We start from the raw sequence: 17,516 nt of genomic DNA, 5'->3' as shown, positions 1-17,516 counted from the left end.
TTCAGGGACACAGATGTGTGAAGAGTGTGATAAAAGAAGGAAACATCGGAGGGAATAAGCTCAAACAAAACAGCAAATGTCATTTGCATGATGTAATTATGGACAACCATTGACTGCTTCGTAATAACACTCAGTAGGGCAATGTTAAACCTACTGTGAGTGCTAAAAAGGCCTCAGCTTGAAAAAAGGTCAGTGTGAATTAGTATATATTTGCAGATTAATTCTGAACGTTATATCATAAATTTTATAGCCTAGCGGTTACTGGTGTATGGTGAAGATGACACTAATGCAATTCAGACAGGATTAATTCAGAGAGGACTAACTTCTAGCTTGTCACTTTAATTTGTGGGGAATGAAGAAAATGGAGATATGTTAATATATGTGTATATTGTGTGTGTATAACTTGTGCATGTATGTGTTAGACATAATTGTTACATCTCCTGCTGTGTTGCATCAAATTCACAACCAAAGTCACAAGCCACTTTAAAAGCGGAAACACTATCAAGTGTGCTATTTTTAAACTAACTAGATTTTGAGTTCAACTGCACTTTCTTTCTTAGAAAAACAAATCCTACTAACCCTTCACAGGTGTAAATGGTTATGCCAGTGTATGCCAGCTGAGGATGGTGTTGCTTAATTATTGAACAGTGTTATAGTCTTTCTACTCCCCTCGTACCTTTACATGTATTTTTAAGTTCACAGATTCTGGATGTCCTATCTTGAATTTCAAGACCCAAGGCCAAATTGTGATGATGTTCCATGTGCAATGTGTCCCCAGTAAGAGAAGAAGGAGGCAGCACAGGACCACGAGCACAGAGCTGAGGTAATTGCATTTAGCTACAAACTTTGCCATGGACTCTTGGAGTGCCTTTGAGATTATCACAGAGGATTACTTTTGGGCTTCTTTGGGGGGATTGAGAGGTCTAGATCCTTGTTGTGGCAGTCAGTAATGCGGAGGATAAACACGGTTGTAAACCTGAAAACCCTTTCCCGAGCGCCGCCTGGCTCTGTGGGCACACAGCTGCTATCGGTACTTTATCCCAATCCGGGTGCCTGCAGCCACAGACAGGCTGTAGGGTGGGGTTCGTGGCAGTACTCCATTTGACAGCATTATTTAGCAGCAACAAAACCAAATCTGAGACTCTCTTTCCTTGAGGAAGAAGTCAAGACAACACGCTAAAGGATGGGGAGGTGAGGGGCTTCAGCTGTCTGGGGGTTTTAATTTCCTCTCAATTGCTGGCACAATGGACACGTGTCTATGTTCAGAAGAAATCCCAGCTTGAGGCCAAGGGGACAAAGCTCTTTGCAGTGGGCTGGAGTGAATTTTTACATTTAAAACAGCCGTTCAGTGCATTGTATGTTCCTTGGCTCTCCAAAGGGCCAAGTGGTCAATGCACAGAAGCACTTACCTCTAGTGTAAAGAGCTACATCTTTCTCCAAATATTTCACAGGGAGTCAAGTTTCTTTTCCCTTCATCTGAAATTTTAACCTAGCTTCATCCTTTATTAAGCAGAGCCTTAGTCTAATCCCTAATTCCCATTTGGTAAAATGGACAAATTATATAAAATGTTATAAACATATACACATAAAAAGCAATTAATAAAAATGTAATTCCTTCTTTCTTACTCACTGGAACTAGGAGTCCCTTACTATAAAATTTATGGTATCTTGCCCAATATACTTTCAGTGACACAAGAGTAAGTTCTTCTTAATTTTCTGTGCATCTTTTCCCTTTATAATTTTGTTAGAAACAGAAGTTCTGAACTACAGATTCCTAAAGTAGTTACAAAGATTCCTTTAAGAATTTTTGTAGCAGTGAATATATGCTGCCTTCTGTCTTTAAAACAGTGGGGAAGGTCTGAAATATTGACTACACTGCAAAGGCAGTCAAAAATGTCATTATGCTTGGGACTAGTGATAAAGTTATGTTCTTGATTCAAATGGATTTTTCTATAATTGCAGGGTTTATTCTTATTCTTACTATTATTTTCTTGAGATTGGATGAGAAATTATGCTTTCATGAAAATAGGAATTCACATTAATTTATTTGGTTTTCATCCTCCCCAAAAAGGTGACATGAAAATTCAATCTCTTACAACTAAAAACTACCACAATTCAACCTGAAAACAAAGCAGCAAACCAAAATGAGGAGAAGGAATTCTTTTCTGACCTCTTCTCAAGACCTCATATTTTCAAGTCAAGGTTATTCTAATGGCTGGAGCTGGCACACCTTCAGCACAAGGTTGTCATGAAAGAACACAGCACATCAGGGTGTTGGGCTGTGAGAAATGAGAAATGAGCTGCATCAGTACAGTGGGAAGTAGGGTCCTTTTGGGGAAGTTGGTGACAGCAGAAATTCGTGCCTCAAGCTGGGAGAGAGGAGAAGAAATTCCTTGCTGGCATATCTAAGCTGCAGGAGCTGCTGGGCCTGCAGGAAAGTGTAGGTGCCTCCCTCATGTCATGGAAACCCATTTAAGGCTGGAGACCCTGGAGACACAATAATACATCTCATAAAACAAAGACTTATGTAGGACTCATAGTGTTCTCCTAGAAAGCCAGTTCTCACCTCAGACCAGTGAGAGGAGACCTCTGCTGACATGGGGAACCCCAGAGCTGCGGGCACAAGTGGGGTGAGACGTGACCCCAGCTTCCAGCATCAGCTGGGCTCTGATTGAAAGTGTTTGGGCTTTTTTTTCCTCAAAAATCACAATGCTTTGTAACCTGGGAATCCCTGAGCTGCTTACATAAATTAATGCAAGATGTTACCTGATAAAGCTCTTCTCTTAATCTGTGAGAAGGGGTTTGGGTCTGACATCTGAGTCATGTGGTTGCATGTTGCCAAATGAGACCATTTATATTTTCTTAGTGTTGTATTATCTTTATGCATTCCTGTGCTGTGTGTCCTATTATGAAAAGGGATGATTTTCATATTTTCTTTTTCTTTAATCATATGAAAATAACATTTTTAATATGCAAGGGAGAAGGTCCCCTTTTTCTCTCTTGTTCCAGGATGGACAATAATTCCCTGATGCCCTGCTAGCTACCTGTCTGATGATATTTTCACACCTGAATGCTCTAGTCACCAAACTTCCAGTTTCATTCCATACTTAAAAGTGTAAGCAACCAATTTGGCCAAAATTTTGCAGTATTTGTCCTACAGGCAGCAGGATTTTCTAAGAAATTATGAAAAACTCCAAAGTCATCAATAGAAAAAAAAATACTACTTTGAACAAGAAGTTAAAAGCAAAAACAGAGCTTCTGTAAGGTTGCTCAGATATCACAGTGGTGTCTGATATTATCCTGAACCACTGAGGAAACTGGAGCACTCTGAGTGTGAAATATTTAAAAATAGTTTCATGAGTGCATAAATACCTTTGGAGTCAGAATTTAATTGAAACTTAAATTCTTTGAGAGTTATTAGTCATTAAAAGGAATGACCCTCTATTTAATTTTTAGATTTTAATCTCATATTCTTTTCTCTCACATTAGCTCAGAAACCAGCTTGTTATTGCCCCTTAAGGCTTTCTATATAATTAAATATTCCTGAAACTCCAAATGCCAGCCATACTGGAAGAACCTGAATCAGGGTAAAGCAAAGTTATTTACAAATCTTTTATGTTGAGGGTTCAGTACTGGAATCTGCTTTTACTCATGTCAGGTATGGGTCACACTTGCATAGAAATGGGAATTTTTGTCACAAGCCTTGGTGCGATCTTGAGTAGGTACCACATGTCTGTGAAGATATATAGCTCTTTTAGATTAGGAAGATGAAGAAGATATTTCTGTAGAGGATTGTTAACAAAAAAACAAGAGGTAAACCCTCCAGGTCTGGAACAAGGGACCAGAACTTACACTTGGTAAAATGTGTGGCCATGTGCATGTATATTGTTTTATAGGTGATGTAAGATTTATGAAGTCCTTAACTATAAAAAGCCTTACTTTTAAATGTTGGATATTTTTTGGTAAATGGGGTGTTAGATAAGTAGACCATGTGGTGGATATGGAGCAAGTATTTCATAATCTAGGAATATGTGCTATAATTTAGCCAACAGTGCATGTGATTGCTGGTGATGCACCGTTCCAGCATATCGATATCCATTTACATTTTTATACGTCTAGTTATTGGAGAAACCAGCAGGAGAGCAGCACAATGATTATATAAATAAATGCAAGACCAAGGTCCACTTTTAGGGGCCAGGGCAAGATTGCACAACTTTTCTTTTTGGCAGAACTGAATGCTTAAACAGTTCGTGAGAAATCAGGCATTTAAAAAGGAGTCTCTGAAGAGGAAAGAAAGCTCTGAGAAACCAATTCATAGACAGACCAGGTGGAAGAGACTCTGTGGGTGCACACCCTACAAGAAGAGAGTGTTTCTAGCCAGCCTCAGTTCTCATGCAAATTGTCTTTAAGGAGAAGCAGGCATGAAACTGTCCCCAGGACTAATTAGGTCCTAGGTTTAGATACAGAAATAAACAAGAAAACAAAACTCAGAGAAGGACAGAGTCCAGATGAAAGATGAGCATGAATAGCAAACTACCATTAGCAAACACAGTTCTCCTTTTAAATGGAGTCTGAGGTCAGTTCTGAGTGACTCCTGTATAAATTATGCACGATGAAGGGAAAAGATAGTTACTGGGGAGGGTGGTGGGAATAGAGGTCAGTTCTTAGCTTTGCCAGAAGCTTCCTTGGGCAGTCTCTTAGTCCATCTAGAATTTAACTCCACAGGGCCCTGGACTTTCCTTGAAACCACCACTGATGAAAGAAATAGCAGTAATGATAAAATACCTGGGTTTTGTGCTGGTTCAGCATATTTTTTTCAAATTCTATCATTTACCCCTTTCCATACCTCTTGGTTTTACTTTGCCACAAAAGGCAAGAAAGAGGATTATTTAGGAAAATGCAGGTAGCGACAATTACCAACTTTATCCCAGGTAGTTTGAGTATCACTGTTTCCAGTTTCTGGAAAATCTAGAGATTTTGTTTGTTTGCTTTGAGGTTGGATTTACTGACTGAAAAAACAGTCAAACAAGCAAAATAATATGAAAATATTTGATTGCTCAATATAAAGCCAATGATTTATCTTGTAGCACTGAATTAAAACCAATAAATCTTCAGAGGTATATTCACTGGTTGCTGAAGAAGTTTAATAAAGCACTTTGCTGCCTGCCAATATCCAGAGAAAAATCCAGACTAATGAGTTAGTACTGTTATCTGGGTGAAGAAATTCTTTTGAAAGTTTTGAGCTATAAGATCTGTGTTAACTGTGTTCTGATTTTCATATTATATATTTCATATTCCAGCTGGATGCGTTCTGGATAAAACTGGGTTCTGGATGAAGAATAACTGACTCGGATGGATCTGATCACATCAGTGATGAAATTAGCTAGAAAGGGAGAATGCTGGGACAAAAAGATCATTTTTTCATGACTTTTCCTTGATAGTTATATCAAGATAGCATTCATAATTTCTGGACTTCCGAAGACAGCTGTGACCAAAACTTTTTCTCCTTTTAAAATTTACAGGCGTACTGCATCTATTTCTGTCAACCAAGCTCAGCAATTTAAGTTTTGTCACGTCTGTCTAAATGAAAATAAGTCCCTACTTTGCCACTGAATGTCTGAGCTTTTTTATTAATTGCATCTTGTTTCTTTTTTAATCATGAGATCTTATGTATTATTTAATTAAATATTACAGAAAACTTCTTAGCCATGAGGAGAACAAAGTAATACTCCTCAATATAAGAAACACTATATTATGGTGGGAATACATTTTAATATTTATATAAGGAAAACATGTTTACAATGTAGAATGGTATACTCAATGACCCAAAGGGCTTCCTTTGAAACTTAAAATGTCCATAATTTCAGATTGTGACTGCATACTTCTGCTGTTCTTTCTTTGATTCTCTTTCTTTCCCACGTCAGTGGCACTTATTTGATTCTCATTATTATATTGTCAGGACTCCTCAAATTGCCCTGTGTTTGTTCTGGTAACATCTGTGTGAAGTAAAGTGCTGGTGCTTTCACTTTACAGGCTGGGAACCAAAGAGAAGGAACTAAGTGACATGTCCAAGGACACTTGAAGAAAGACTGTGGTGAGGCAGACTTGGAAATAAGCCTTACAACTCGCAGACAAGCCCCAAATATCAGGTAGCAGGATTCCATTGCCTCTTCTTGTAGTACTACATCACCTGACTGCTCTTAGGTCTCTTTTTTTACAACCTTCAAGGCAGGGAATCAATACTAGAGCTCCTCTATCTCAGTGCCAAGGACATCTAAGCATATATCTAAATGTAAGTAGTAACAAGTAGGTTCTAGGTACGGGATTTTCTCATCTAGCTCAAAAAATCTGTGCTGTAAGTTAAGGCAGCTGAGTTAACTGTCTTACGGCCTCCTCAGTCCAGAAGAAGGTGTTTTGAGGGTGCTTTTTGTTTAAGAGGGACAAGGTTTCACCCTGTAGGTGCTATCTTGCTGCTATCTTCTGATAGTTCTGTGCAGAAGTTAGGTAGAGAGAATCCCAACTAGCTTTGATTATTGTTTCCAAGTTAACAGAAAGGTTTGTTCTAATATTTCTTACCCATCTGTGTGCCCACTCAGACTCTTTAACAGGACAAAGATGCTGCTGGTTGGACAAGCAAGCCATGACTGCGTGATCATGAAGCATGGGACAGACTGCTTATAGTCTAACCACAGCAAAGATTTTACTACATGGTAAGTGGATGGGAAAGCACATTAAATAGATCACTGCGGAAGAGGGGGCAGGCTTTAGCCAAAAACAGACTGCAGTTTCTACTGGATGGACACTGCTATGATTCATAGCAGATGAACAGGGCAGGAATCAGGATAACCTAATTTTTATTCAGCTTCTGTAGTTCCCTTGGTCCCATATTACTGCTAGAAAAAGTCCACATCCCAAAATTTTGTTGCCACAGTGATTTTTATTTACAAACACTAACAATTGGCCTAAACTTTGAATGTGATACTTTAGTTCCCCTCCATTTTCTTTCCTTGTTTGTAACACATGTGAATTAATACATTTGCATTTTTAGGAAGAAGTGTCTTAGACTTTCTTCTAATGCATCATGATCTAAATAGTTCTACTGATCACTGATTAAGGAAGGCTAACCTAATGAATTAAACATTGGCTCAAGAGCATGGCTTTCAAAGAGGACTTTCTGTGTAGGGTTGCCATGCTGCTATCCATGATTTCCCAGGCAGAAATATGCATGCATGCATTATGGAGATGGATTCCCAGTGTGCAGTAAGCCAGGCATATCGGGTTTATTGTGCATGTGTCGACATTTTTTGGCACATTCATGAACGCATCCAACTCATTTTGCCTGCATCATGCAGTTGAAATGTAGCACATTTTCCTCCGTCCAGAACTTGCCCATGTCCACAGATCTAAAAGAGATAGTGTTACTCTTGCCAAGCTGCCAGATATCCAAGAATGGCTCATGTCCTCGAATGCCATAAAAACAGGATTTCCAGGAGGAGAAAGAGGACATATTTGAGTTCTCTGGACAAGTGATTATCCTCAGTCCATGTTCTTAGATAAATCATGTCTTCTGATTGCTTACACATCCATGCTTAAGGTGAGGCAATTACAGTGTTAAGTTACACTAAGTGGTGCTGTGGGTTGAAACAGTGTTAGGAAAGAGCAAAAATTCTTCTAGATGTAAATTTTCAGGAGGTGTAATCCATGAAAATACATTTCAAATCATTCCAGCCCTCTCTATATTTCAATATAGAATATATTTCAATATATTTCAGTGTGCTTGGAGACATCCCCGAAGGACATCCACAAGATATATTTTTTGCTCTTTACAGAGAACCAGTTATTGTCATCTTGTATTGCACTAAATACTTGTTGGGGTTTTGTCTCTTTCTTTTCAAAAGTCATTCCCAATACAGTGTTGCAAACAGGAGCAGGTCTAATGGGTAGAAAAGGGATTGAGGCAGCTGATTCAGAAGAATAAAAATTGACCACAGAGGCAGAAGCTGCTCTTCTCTTAGACAATTCTTCAAAGCATCACAGTTGCTTGCTCTGATTTTCCGTCTGTTCTTATATCTCTTTGTTTAATGTCATCCCAGGGACATTACCTTCTGTCTGGTAGAGGGCACCTTGTCACCTTCCTAACCTCCAGTTAGTCTTTCCTGACAAAAACACTTGAGCATGAAGAGAAGAAAGTCTTTGCCCTTGAGAATGGTTGCTGCTAAACTGCATTTGCCCCTCCATTGCATCATGAAAATTTGACTTCTTCTGAAACTCCAGTTATATTTATAATTACATGAAGGGATGTGACACTAAAGGAAAATTGTGTGGGTTTTGTTTCATGTGATTTGTTTATAACTTAACATGGCACTTAATAAAAAAGGCTTTATAAATCAACTGATACAAACAATCATTCCTTTATCAGGAAATTACATGTGCAAAGTATTGGTTAGTGGAATGAGTCTTAATGAAATTCAGTCAAAAGCTGCAGATCTGAGAATGAACAGGGGCCTCTTAATAGAAGAAGGTTCTATTTTTCCTGTAAGGTTCAGAGATTCAGACAATAAAATAGTGATTTAATAGACTTTAAGTCAATCAAGATGATACAATAGTGCTAATTAGCCTTTTGTGCCTAATTCACAACTAATTCTGTTGTCTACTTATTTATGTTCTAAAGTGGCTCTGATGAAATTTTTAATATTTCACCTTAGCTGAAGATTCATTTTTACGCTGGCTGGTAATTTTCTCATATATAGCTTGAAATTGTACTCTAGATAATTTTGCATAGTAGTATATCTACATGTCAGGACCATTGGCTGCTGTGTTGAATGGCTCTTCAGAGCTGACAAGTGGATAATAGCTTTACTTTCAGCCAGCAGAGGAAGTCAAGAGCAAAAGTGTAGAGATAATGTGAATATAATTCATTATTCAAATATGCAAGTGATGAACTGAAAACAAAGAGGGAAGAGTAATAATGGTGTCATTATTTTTATTACTCTTGTTTTACAAACGTAGCGTGAAACATTAAAGTAGATCTTTGAGAGATTCTGAACTGTACAGTGACAAATTTACTTTCTTGGCAATATTGATAAAAGGAAAGTAAATCAGACAGGTTTCTGCAGAAGGTATGCTGCACTGTTAGTTCTACTATTAAATATTTTCTTGTTGCCTTTTGCTCCTTAAAATTCACATTATTAGTTACTCTTTAGAAGCCTGATCAGTGACTGGAAGAAAGTGCATTGTTGTCCTTGTGGCTCTATTTAGTTAAGACAATCTGCAAAGCTTCTAAGTCTTTGTAGCATGACTAACAAAGGCCAAATAGTCAGGTTATATAAAGCTTTCCTTGAAAAACAAGGAATTTGCGTGTGATAGCAAAACATCCTCTGTGGAAGCAGATACAGATTTTAATGAAATAAGGACATAAAGAGCATCCGTTTGGTAACTGTTTTTCCCTTACTATTCTGTTTGATACTTTTCCTTTCATATCATCTGGTTTATTTTTCCAATGCTTAGATGAAAGTTTATTTTAAAAATCCTTTAGTGCTTTTAATTTTTTAAGTGTAAATACCATGATTACAGAGACTTATAGAAATAAAGCTGAAAGCCATTTTCTGCTAAACTTAGAGCAGGGGTAATGACAGTCCCTTGCAAAGATGACATCCCTTTTTTGTGTGGCACTGTGGCAAACACCCCTTTCTCCAGGCAGATTATGCACCAGAGAAAAAAAAACACGGAAGAGGTGTGGAGGTCTCACCTCTGCGTGTGTGAGTAACGAAGAGCAAGGCAGCACATCTGGAAAGGCCCAGGTACAAGCTATGCCATTGCCTATCTCTTTGTAGCTACATGGGAAGGCTTTGTAGATTATTTTTATAGTACCTGCAAGGTGTGCATTAGTTGTTTATCATACTGCAAGAGACTATATGGCATGTTCTATGAAAACTGTCCAGAATTTACTGGCCAATTTGCCATGCAGCTGTTGTGATGTTACAGCTCTCTAGGAGAGCTGGACTAGGGACCGTTCTGCAAGGGGTTAATTTGAGAAAGGGCAGAATTACCTTCATGTCTAAAAGTAAATTGGAGTAGGCAAAACCTGGGAAGAAGAGAGGATTGTTTTCCTGAATACATGAATGGGGTGGGGTATTCTCAGGAATAAGGTCAAAGAAGAAGTTTGAGGGAGGCGTCTCCCTACATTCAGTTCACTGTTGCTCCCACAAGACTGCCTTTCTCAGCTTCACAAGCAACTTTTTGCCTCCTAAGCCAATGATACATTGATAACTACTAGAGAATTAGTATTCAACTCTGAAAGTTTTATAATTTTCACTGTAAATTAGCAAAGGTGTGAAATGCTAAAATGAGTAGGAGTACCACAAAGGTTTGCACAGTATTGTAACTGTTGATGGATCTGAATCTCTTCTGACTTACAGTATAAGCACAGGTAAATCCCATTTTTTTCTTATTTAGAGCGGGTTAAACTGTAGGAGACTTGACATTTAATGCCTTTAATTGTTCTTTCTATTTTTTTCACCTTTAACTGATTTCACATCTGCAACCTGTACACAAACCTGAAGTAAACTTTCTATCTAAATAACTGACACGGATTTGGCTGCAGCCTCCATCTGGAGAGCCTAAGGGGTTGTCAGAGTTCTCCAGAACACTTTTGGAAATGGACTCTGTGAAGATATGACCAAGGCTGCAATGTGAACTGGAGGCTTCACAGCCAGCTTGTCCTACTGCTTTTATGACTCTGAAAGAGTCATTTAGATCCCCAGTCAAAAAACTATTTAAGCGCGTGCTCAGCTTCACTGGGACAGAAGCCTGTGCTTGCAGAAGCATGTGTTTAAGCACTGTCTTGAAAAAATATGGTTTCCTGTATCAGGCCTTTTAATCTCTCCATTCTCCAGTTCTCCATCTGTTAAAAAGAATTAACAGGTGGCAGAAAGGAAATGTTGTTATCTGTCTTCTGTTAGCTCTTGAAAGCCTGGGTGCGTGGAGCCACAATCTCAGTGAGCCCTCAGCCTCTCCTGAAGCATCCGTGTCACACTACAATGAAAAAGAATAATTTCTGCAGTTACTTAACAAGGATATTATCCAACATGGAGATGCACAAATGAAGGATTCTGAGGAATGGGGAGAGACTGTTGAGCTTCCTAGAAGGAGATGTAACTGCGCAGAGAACCCCACGCGTTGCACTTCAGCACCAGAAATGCAGTGGCTTCACTGTTCTGTTGGACTCTGAACAAGTACTGCTGTTGTTGAGACCAGATAGACCAACCTCTTCTAGGACAGCCTCAGAAAGCAGAGGAATAGTCCTCCTAAAGATAACAGCTATAGCTGCCTAATAACACACGTTCCCTTCAGCAAATACCAAAGAGCGTTAACCTAAAGAGTGAAATTGCCTTAAGGTGGTGATCTGAGGTCTGAGAACAGTGATCCAGAGCATTAGGAAGCTGGCCAGGCACAGGAGGAGAAGCAATAATCAAGTCTGCAAAATCTTGAGTTCTGTTCCTCTGTCATGGATAAAGCCAAGTCCAGAAACCAGTTACACTTTGGATACTGCACTCCCTGGCTTGGAAAGACTTCGTTAATTATTATTAGTAGCATTTGTTTGCATTGTATTATGAAGGCCCCATATGCAATACAGAATAGAATAAATAGTTATAATCTAATTAGATGAGACAATTAAGAATGGGGAAAGGATATAAAAGAGTGAACAAGAGGATAATTAACCAATATTTCATTAGTGCCAGTATTTTTCCTTTTGTTTGGCCCTTCGAAGTTTCTCCCTTGCTTATTTTTTAAATAATTTCTTTTTAAATTAGCAAAATCATTTCAATTTTCACTTTGGCTCTATATAAAATGGAGAAATGGCTTCTCATTAGAAATGTATTAATTAACATGATAATAAGCATGATCCTGCTTCATGCATAAAGGCAGCCCTTTCCTATTAAAGGAGTGAGAAGGACATTATACACTGGCTGCTTCAGCTGCTGAATAGCAGTGTAACTGATCAAAGCCAGCTCAGTCCATCACAGGGACACACGGGGCAGTTGCCCATGTTACCAAAACCAGAGGGGCAGGGTTTTTTCAGCCCAATTTCTTACTGCCCAGTTATCAGCTGAGTCACTCCAGTGGATGCGATGGGTAGATTTATTTTGCCCAAAGAGTGGGGCTGACCCAGGCACAACAGCAGAGAGCTCCTTGCACAGTCAGGGGGAGTTTGTAAGCTGCCCTGGGCTCTGTGCTGCAGCAGCTGCTTTTCCTCCAGCCTGCAAACCAGGCAATTAAAGTGAGCCTGGGTATGTCTGCAAAAGCTGAGGTCAGAACTTTGACTGAAGGTTCACATACTTAGCCTAGCCTATGCTTAACACTGTGTTATTTATTCCCATAGCTTTCACGGTCAGCTGCTTGTTTATCTGGTTGTTTTGCTCACTGTATTCCTGGGAAAATTTCTTTTCCTCTGAAGGTGAGTGGGGGTCTGGACAACAGCCACAACACAGGTGCAGTTTCAGCCCCTCTCCAGTCCTGTAAAACCATGTGCTATTGTGCTTAAGAGCATCTTCTCCTTAGATGAAGGTCAGGAATGACAAAGTGCAGTTGGAGAGGCAGAGACCAGCCTTTCCCTGGCTGGTGTTTCCACAAGCTCCACAAGCCTGATAGAGTTGCCGTAGGACTCTTTGCTAAATGGTTACTCTCAATCTCCTCGATCTTTGTCCAGCTCCAACGTTTTTGCACCAGCTCCACAGGCAGAAGTAGCAAGAAGCATTGTGATGGGGAGAGTGTGATATGTGAGTTATTTTCACAAGTTAGAGATGACCCCATAACTCATACATGGTGGAGCAGAGCCTCCAGAAAGAAATTTCTGTCCACCACTGACTGTGCTCACTTAATTTATTGCTTAGCATGTACCTCTCATCATCAACAATGAGAAAACTAGCTTTCTGTGTGAAGTTAATGCCTTTGCTTGCTCCATCCTGGCAGAGGGTGCCTCCTTCCCCCTCATCCTTATGAGTGCAAGGCATCTCTCTGGGTAACAGGTTTTCAGGTGCATTCTGAGCGTGCTGGGTTGTCAGCTCCATGCAACATCACAGACAAACTTTTTAGTGATAAAAGCAATTGACAAGTACGTGTGTGACGTGGCATCTGACTATCAGATGTTAGAGGAATGCAAAAGACATACCATCGCGAGGCACATAATTCAGTGTGTGTGTCTGTATATATAGAACTAACAATTTATATTCTAATCATCACAAAGCAATCATACTGTGAATGCATTTTTGTTATTAATTCTTACTCTTTGATGCATAAACAATACCATTTGAAATTCCTGGTACCAACCATGCTAATCTTTCACTGGAAAAAATTTATTTGCAGAGGAGGAAGAATGAAGGGTAGGTAAGCGAAATGTATTTCATCTGTTTGAAATAACTGCAAAACTATCAGCAATAACAGTAAAAATATTTAATGAGTATTGCACTAGCCAGCACCAAAAGTAGTGAGATACAGAATTGCATTTGTTCTGTCACAGACATGACTGACATTTAATTATTGTCTATTTTTGTGCTGATAATCTCATTCTTATCATTCGTTGTTAAATCCTTTAGAACCCCAAGAAAAATGAGATCAAGTGACAAAAATAAGATAATGAAATCATATGAAATAGAATAAAATTATATCTTGTAGGTAAGAGATGATTCAGGAGACTAGGTTATTTTATAGGGTTGTATAAGCTCTGTAAGTGATTGTGAATTAAATGTGTTGAGCTCACAGAAAAGCTTTGGAAGAGAATGGCTGCTTGCAAGCTAAGCTGACTTCTGGGTTGCCATTGTGCAGCACATGCCATATGTGATGATATAAGATCATTGTAAACCTCAAAAGATGGTGAATTTGATTCTTGTTGGGGAAAAATATATATCTTTCCAGCTCACTTCCCTTTTGCCAGTTTGTTCCCTTTGTGCTGTTGTGAAGCTTTTGGAAGCCAGTTTGTCACAGTGACTGTAAAATCAGGATCTATTTTTATCATTCTTAGCTTTCAGCCAGAAAAAGGCTTCCCAGTCTTTTGCCAAAAACTATATTGACTACACAGCCTGATCCAAGCTTCTGAGTCACTTATATATCTGTTTGCAATATGTAACAGGAAAGCACTTCTAGCTGAAGTTTTAAACGAGGTAGGAAATCTGTTGCAAAAATTAGATGAACAATGAGCTCTGCTAAGTGAAAGTCAAAGGCAACACTCACCATTTATTAGACTTTTCCAAGATAAGATAACCTGTTAAGTGCACTGAAAAATGACTTTGCAGGTTGTACAGTGGTGAAAACACTGAGGGTTTAGTTTTGTTCCCTGCTAACCTCTGAATGATGTAGTGGAAATCTGGTCTACACAGGCTAAGAAAAAGTGCTGACAAAGTATATAACTCATGAATCTGCTAATTTACTGAACAGGAATATTACTTATCTGAGTGCACTAGGTAGTGACCACTTCAGTGTTTGTATTTCTGCCAACTTTCCTCTAAGTGGGTTTTGCAGCTATTCAACGACAAAAAGTTTAGACAGTGCAGAAATACAGGAATTTTTTTTTTCTCACTTCACAGGATTATCTGTGACCTTGTGGGACAGCCCTAAACTGGGAGAAGAGGCTTTTTCCAAATTCTGTTATTGACTCACTGTACATAGGCATAGGTCTCAAATATTATTTCCATTAGTCTCGAATATTCTTTCCATTAGTTTCTGCCTTGTAAAATAGTACAAGTCATCATGACAATGTTTTGGAATTCCTGGATGAACAGCCTTTTGTGAATTCAAAAAGCTCTTGTCATAAGAACTTTTTTGTAAAGTATTATTACAAACACCTCTGCAAATCCTATGTAAGGACAGTGATGTCTGAAGGGAGGTCTCAGTCTCTGTGCTGTCTCTGTCCTACTCTGGGAGACTTCAGTCTACAAAGCAAAATTGGCTTTATAAAGTATTTGTTTTAGAAAAGCATGGACAGTGTAAAAAAAAAATTATATATATATATATAAATATTTACTTTGGACTAGTATAATTCTGTTGCTAACATACTACCCTCAGGCAGAATTTAGATATGTGATTTGATAACCTGTTGACATTTACATGTCCATAGGTGCTAATGACCTACATCAGCTGCTTGTTTTGACAGAGGCTTCCTCTGCTCTCCCCATTTCATATATAAAGACCTAAATCTATTTAAGGGATTTCTAACTTTCTGAATTGGAAAATAACACAGAAATATCATTTAAATAGTGTCTTGGTCTTACATACCTTTTTGTTTTTTTTTCCTTGCAGTCATTCTATAAGCCTCACTGTTGGTGATAGAATTAAATCTGCCACCTTGCTGCCTGGCAAATCTAAATACAGAGTTGCAGCTGGGCCTGTTTGTATCTTCTGCTACACTGGTATTCATGCATTATACTGGCATATCACTCGTGGTAAGAGAGAGGGGAAAGCAAGCCTGTTAGCTTGTTTACATTTACTAGTTGGAAATATTCCTGAATAATAGAATTCAGGAGATTTAGAATAATTCATGTGTTTCCAACTACGATGTTACTAACCTTCATTGTAGTCCTGGACTGAATTAATCATGCCCTTTTCAAATATGCAATGCAAACAGAGGCTGCAAAACTTTCTTACTGACTTGGAAACCTCTAAGTATCTGCTTGCAGGTTTCACAGTCCTCAAGATTTTGAAGACATAGTCGCTGCTTCGTGAAAAAAAGAGCTGTCCCTTTGTTACACAGTGTCAAATGAGTCATGTACAAACTCGGTCAACCTAAATTCATATGCATAAAAATTTGTGCTAATTTAGATCATGACTCAGGTCGAGAATCTATTCACCTCCTGTGACGCTCATGGGAATCTTTCCCTTGACACCAGTGCACTTTAAAGCAGATTTTTGACCAGGGTCAAAGCAAGTATTATTATAATATTTAGAGTTAATGGCCAATTGCGAATTTAGTCCCTAAAGCCAGGTAATATATAAATCTATACTCTGTCCTTAGTTATAGGATAATGGATGTACTTCACAGATGCAATCAAAACAATTTACCAGGGATGAAATTCTCGTTTTGGAAAGCAAAGTCAATCACACACCATCTGCAGACAGTAAAGTATCATGAGGACAGATTTAGTGGCACAGTGGTTGTTCCCAGGGAGCTCCTGCTGCACTGAAATGGTAACATGAGAAAAAGGGCTAATTGCTGGAAGATTGAAAAATTATCATTTGTATCACTATCAGAGAGGTGGGAGAAGCAGATGTTTCGGAGTAGGCAAGGCGATGACTAGACTGTGGGGAACTTGGACATTGAAGAGGGCACGTTGCTCAGCAGTCTGCAGAGCCCAGGAGAGTAGGTTTGCTTTGCTAGACATTGGTGTGAAAAATGAGCCACAGCAGTGGGCTGGAGCTTCCTCTGGTGAGATCCTCTTACGCCGACGGCTCCCTACAAGAAGCGATTTCTGTTTGCCATAACACAGGAAGTGGAAAAAGATTAATATAAGCAAGCAGTATAAATAGTTCCCAAACTCTGAATAAAGGCTGCAGACAGAGCTCTCTATCACACCTTTATGCATCCTCAGTCTCACAGATGGTGAGGCAGAGAGAGGCTTGATAGATAATACTCAGCCTGCGGTTCTGCTTCAGACATGCTGACAAACATCCATCACTGGGGCCCGAAGCTGGTCCTAAGGTCCAGTTACAGTGAAGGGTGCCTATACACACATCCCACAGGAAACTAATTTCCACTGCTGGATTTCTTGTCCACTTACTCCTTGCCCGCTGCAGTTGGCAGCTCAGTGATGCTGCATTTCTCAGCTTGTCTGACTGAATACTCCTGGATTATTCTTCTTCCTTTGATTATCTCTGTCTGCTAAGCAATAACATGTGGCCTGTCTTGTAAGCTAGGTAAGTCATGGCTTAGGGAAGAGCCATGGCAAGTGGCAAATGAGAAGAGAAAAGGAGTATCTTAGAAAAATGTTATATGTCTGCCTTTTCTAAAAGAGTTCCCATCCTTTCACTTCTCCTTTATTTCAGTAACATACTTCATATTTGAGATTTCCATAAAGAAAGAGTCTCTGGAGTTTGGCTAGATCCACAATTACACAAACAAAGAAAGAAAAAAATCAATGCGTGCTCTTTGCTACTTTGTTTTTCACTGGTTATTACAAGTTCAACCTCAGTGGGGGCAGCAGCAGCATTGCAAGTGCAGGTGGGAATAGGTCTGTTTAGTAGAACTGTTATATGTGCCTGCAGGATGTTTATTCCAAGAAACACTGTGTTTCTACACGTTACATATTAAGGAAAAGCTTGAGGCTCTGAAATATGAATATCTTAGATTGTAGCCCAAAGAGCATTTAACCTGACCTAAGAAATGTTGAGGGCAGTTTTGTGGAGCAGGCGAAGCATGACACATGAAAACAGGTATGGTCAGATATGGCTATGGGGAGGTCAGTGCTACCTGTACTGGAGTGATGATCTAAACTGAAATCAGAGCTTTCGGGTCAGCCTGGGAAGGA

General features: G+C 39.1%; 1 long non-coding RNA gene across 1 annotated transcript; it reads left to right on the top strand.

Annotated features, from left to right (window-relative positions):
- Positions 1-698: 698 nt before the first annotated feature.
- LOC135417623 (uncharacterized) lies at positions 699-6,705 on the top strand. Its single transcript, XR_010432145.1, has 3 exons — positions 699-823; positions 6,034-6,149; positions 6,597-6,705. It is a non-coding gene; the product is annotated as an uncharacterized LOC135417623 (long non-coding RNA).
- Positions 6,706-17,516: the final 10,811 nt, after the last annotated feature.

This window comes from Pseudopipra pipra, chromosome 7 (assembly GCF_036250125.1).
Source record: "Pseudopipra pipra isolate bDixPip1 chromosome 7, bDixPip1.hap1, whole genome shotgun sequence".
NCBI lineage: Eukaryota > Metazoa > Chordata > Aves > Passeriformes > Pipridae > Pseudopipra > Pseudopipra pipra.
The sequence above is the reverse complement of the archived record's forward strand: the minus strand, read 5'-3'. Positions and strand labels throughout refer to the sequence as shown.